We start from the raw sequence: 5,327 nt of genomic DNA, 5'->3' as shown, positions 1-5,327 counted from the left end.
GCAGGACATGCTCCCCAACATCACCCAAATGTAAGCTCTGCAAATCTTTTGTCCTGTTTACTGATATATTCACATTTCGAAAGGTCCATATTAAGTGTTCAATAAAGTTTATCAACTTACTGGAATAATGTCTTTGTCTCACCCTTTCATGTTCCATGTCTGATTATATCTGGTAAGTGTACTGATTAAAGGTATATGTCAACAATTCAATTTTCCTCTCCTGATCACAATTGTGCTGGTTATCAAGATGTTTGATTATACCTTGTAGTCATCTCAGATGCAAGGGGTTAAGTTTTAAAGTTCTATAAAATATTTTTTGTGGCTATTCCCCAAATTTTTCTCATTCACTCAAGGCATTTTATATTCATTAGCTTTGATGTTACTGCATTAACTTTGCCTTCAATCATGTTTTATTTCTGGTTTCTAAAAAGCAATGCGCTGTTTTTGTGCCAGGTCCCAGCTGTGCCATTATTGATAAGTAAGCATACTATTTGGTGTAATAGGTCAATGAATATTGAGACTTGGATCAGAAACCAATTTCTGAACAAAAAGCTAAGGCTAACATTTTTCTTTTCCTTTGTGAGTGATTCTCTTCTGTTCAACTTTTGTTATAGTGTACAGCACTATAATTTCTAGAAGAATGTTCTTGGCTTAGAAAAGCTGGGGTAGATTGACTTTCAGATAAAATAGAAACTACCTCCTTCACCTTTCCTTTATTCTCAGGTTTGCTATTATTCCTTAGATTATGCAAAAAAGAAAGAAAAACCTAAAAGAGGAATCTAAACAACTGTGAAGGCTCCATTAGACATTGGCAGAGGCCCAAAGAGACCACCAAGCTTGCTCATAAATGTGCAGTGTCTAATAAAAACGTGATGATTATTATTATTATACATTTATTGAGCAGCAAAAATGCACTAAATTAAAAAATGTATGCACTGTTTTTCGTATCTCCTGATGGGTGTGTAGAAATTTCTGGCTGTTTGTTTTCCCCAGTAATTGGCATGTTGTCCTCACAGCCTGGTAACTGCCTGGGTCACCATTCTGTTCACATGCTTGAGGTTTTTTGTGGACCACGAATTGACAACACCATTACCTCACACTGGTGCCACTAAATTATGGACCAAGTTCCATACTGCAGAAGTCAATGTGAGCAAGAATGTTTTACCAAGTCTATTTTTTTTTTCCTATTTCTCCAAAGGAATATATTCGGTTGACCTTTCAAAGTGAGGAATTTTTTTCTTAACTCAAAGATCACACACACAAATGTGACCCTGTATTCTATACATACTTTTGATTTAGAAGTCACTGCAGGTAACTACTGCTATTTTAAGTAAACTGCCATCCTATTTGGAGAATAAAAACAGAAAATTAGGGGCCGGCAGTTGGTGTAGTGGTTACAATGCTGAACTCCCATATGGCCAAATTTATTCACTGAGTCCAGAACCTGTGGCTTGAAAATCATGCCAGGTGTTGTGTGCATGTATGCTCAAGATCCCAGGAAGAGAATGGAGAAGGGAATGCGGTGAGGCCATCCCTCCTGGGGCGGGGGGGGGAGGTTGTGAATTCTCACTTTCTCTCTCTCTCTCTCTCTCTCTCTCTCTCTCTCTCTCTCTTTCTCTTCAACAAGCACACATGCCCAAAGGCAAAAACCTCTAAAAAAGTTAGTTTCTTAGAACATTTTTAAACTCCCACAACAATCATTACTTTATAAGCACTTTATCAACTCCTAGGCAAAGTGTCTTTAAAATATAGCAAATGTTTAACAAGTGAAAAGCCACAACCTGTATTTCAAACCAGAAACAAGTGCTTTGTGAAATGCTTACTATCTGTACATTCTGCAAGGAAAAGATTAAAATAGAATCAACACAAAGCTCTTCTTTTATGGGCCAGCCCCATAGCACAGTAGTTAGGCATTATGCAGAGAGAACCACATCCTACAGGCCAACTGGAAATTAAAGCCCTGGCACCTCCCTGGTGATTTGAAAAACACTCCAGGACAAGGTGTGCATGCTCCCAGGATCCAAACAAGATAAAGAAGAGGAGGAAAAAGGATTTCAACATGACCAGGCCCTACTTGAGAGCTCTCTCTCTCTTTCACACACACACGCACACACACACACACACACACACACACACACACAAGTACCCTTTGACATAAAATAAATAAATAAATAAAACTCTTCCTTTAAATAAGGTGAGGTCTGCTATTTTTCTTGCACCTCCTTCTCTTTAAAGTTACAAATCACTGAAATGACTCAAGCCAAAGTAGAGAATGAATATTACAGGACCCAACTTGACTGGGCATTATTACCCCAGCATACCTAAGGCCAGTTGCTTAAAAGGTCTCCTCCCTTTTTGCACCTACAATTATTTTCATGCACAAGTAATATAAGTTAAATTGGTCATTTGTGAGCTGAATTCAGCCCTGGCTCCTCATTTTGACTGAACAAGGGATCATGTTCTAGTGAAATTACATTTTATGAGCAATTTTATGCCTGCATGCTATGGCTGAGACAAATGATTAACCCTTAAAATGACAAGAATTCTTTTTAAAACTTAGTACACTGAACAGGGGTGGAGGAGAAGGGAAGAGTATAGAGAAGGAAAGCAGAAGAAAAAATAGAGAGGCATGACATTTGTGGGACATAGAAATGGCTTATTACCTGTTGCTGGCGTGTATAGTATTCTCAACTGGACTGGTCTGAGAAGTATTTCACATTAGGTAAATTCTCTTTACAAGCCAAAAGACGTATAGTGATTGAATGTTTAAAAAATAATAATGAGAATAAAATAAATAATAATGCTAAACTGAAAAAAATGAAAAGTTGTTTGATGATGATGTTGTCAATAGTAGTCTTTGCCTTGATTGACATGCATGGTAATCGGGCTGGAAAGAAATATGTTATACACTATAAAGATATATGTGATTAAATGTTACATACACACACACACACACACACACACACACACACACACACATATATCTTTATACCAAGTACTTGAAAGATTTTCCAGTTGATGATAGAATATGGAAAAAAACCCACAGGCACTAGCTTTTTCTCCCTCTCTCTCCTTTTCTTTCTCTTTTTTTCTCTCTGCTTTAGTAATTCTATCCCAGCTTGACAGTATCTTCCCCCTTGAAATTTCCAAAACTGTTTTTACATTGTGATAAGACCAAAGGTAGTGATTTTAATTCTGAAAGGAATTTTCCTTTGGAAAACGTTGAAGGTATAATTGGAAGGAAAATGGGTTTGAGGAGGAAGGCACTAGAGGTGTTGTATCCTTGGCAGGATGTCAGCTCAGCTTCTGTATCATTCTACCTAAGAGAAGGCCAAAGCTGCTGGACTGGGTCACCTCAACTCAGATTTCAACATAGTATGCTTTTTTATTTAAAGGGGTATGCAAGTTCTCTTTAAGGGGGTGCCCTACCTCACACATGTGCTATCTCTACGGTGAACTAATGAACACTTTCAGCCAAAATCCAGAGAAAATTAACTACAAAAACATGAGAGTTACTTGGAAAGTCTTATCACCAAGCCTACAACAAATAAAATGAGCTTTCAGATTAAATTTTAAAAATGTTTAAAAACTGAGTACACTGGGGGACCAGCAGTTAGCGTAATAGCTATGTTGCTGGACTTCCACGTAGTCAACCGTGGTTTGAGTCCCGGACCCGGTGGCTTAAATTCACACCGGGTGCATGTACGTGCGTGCCCAAGATCCCAAGAGGAGAATGGAGGAGAAGGGATTGTGGCGTGGCCATCCCCTCTGGGGGGTGATTTCTCGCTTTCTATCTCTCTGTTTCTGTCTGTTTGGCGAGCGCACACGCCCTATAGCAAAAACCTCTCAAAAAAAAAAAAAAAAAAGAAACTGAGTACACTGAGTTTTTGTGATTTAGGTATTTGTGATTGTTTCCCATTCTCATCCTTGGTTTTCTAAGACAATAAGTCAGTAGCTATCTTGTACCTTTACAAATTCCAAAAAGCCTAAACAATTCCAAAGTTTTACATTTTTCTTTTTTCAAATAAAAGAAGTCCAATTTGAGTCAAACAATTATGCTCGAGGAAAAAAATGATTATAGTGAAAAGGACTTAGCTTATCTAGAATCCACTCAGTTGTCTTAGATTTGGTTTTCTTAGATAGTTTTTATATTAAAATATATTTTGCAACTCACTCAACACCATGTCTTTCTACACAAAAGACATAGTTTAGGGGCCAGTAGGTTGCAAAGAGTTAAGGCACTGGACTCTCACATGGTCAGCTATGGTTCAAGTCCTGGATCTGGCAGCTTGAAATTTATGCCAGGCACATGCGCGTACATGCCCAAAATCCCAAGAGGAGAATGGAGAAGAAGGGATTGCAGCATGGCATTCCCCCTTAGGGGGTGATTTCTCACTTTCTCTCTGCCAAACATACATGCCCTATTGCAAAAATCTCAAAAACAAACAAACAAAAAAACCCAGAGTTTATGCATCCATATATGCAAATTCAGTAATGCATTTAATTCAGTAAAAAAATATTAATCACATAATTTAGAGAAAAAGTTCCCATGATGAAAAATCAAGTAGTTGTTCTCAGAGCGGGGCCTAAATGAGACAAGTGAGATGACAACAATGCAAAATTTAAGAGGCCCTCCCTCTCAGGAGCTGAGCCTGTGTAAGTGCCACCCTGAGGGCCCGCCCCCCTTGCATTTTGTACAGGAGGTACCTCATCCTGGCCATGCAAGTCCACTTTCTTTGGTGGGGGGAGGCATCCAGTCAATGCAGCCATGATAGGGCAAGGCTGGTCCTTCTAAATGAGATAAAGGCACCCTATGGCCACGCGGGCCACGAAGAACCATTCTGTGACCTTAAAACCCTGGGCTCTCTAGGCAGAGACCGGCAACACCAGTTTTGTCACACTTGTGGTGTTAGAACCTGCGATGGTAAACTGGTTCAATTATTTTAAATAGCATTGACCAGCTCTTACTCATGGTTAGGGTGATTCCAACCCTCTCTGTGGATCCTCATCATGGGAACCCTCAATCTCTTTGGTCCCTCCATTCTTCCTTCTGAAGTGTTGCAGGTAAATGTGAAGTCAGAGGCTACGGGAGGACAAATGCTCTGTCATTGGCTTACTGCTCTGTACTTGCTGAATGGAGTGCCTTAACTAAGAAAGAGGTTACATTTGCAGAAGGTAAATTTTTGAGAGAAGGCACAATTCTTTTTTTGACCTACTACTCCAATAGGTTCACAAATTATTATTTTTTTTTTTTTGCTATAAGGCACATGCGCTTGCCCGCAAGACAGAGAGAGAGAGACAGAGACAGAGACAGAAAGTGAGAAATC

Source organism: Tupaia chinensis, unplaced genomic scaffold (genome assembly GCF_000334495.1).
Source record: "Tupaia chinensis unplaced genomic scaffold, TupChi_1.0 Scaffold000634_1, whole genome shotgun sequence".
Lineage (NCBI taxonomy): Eukaryota > Metazoa > Chordata > Mammalia > Scandentia > Tupaiidae > Tupaia > Tupaia belangeri.
Note: the sequence above shows the minus strand (reverse complement) of the source record.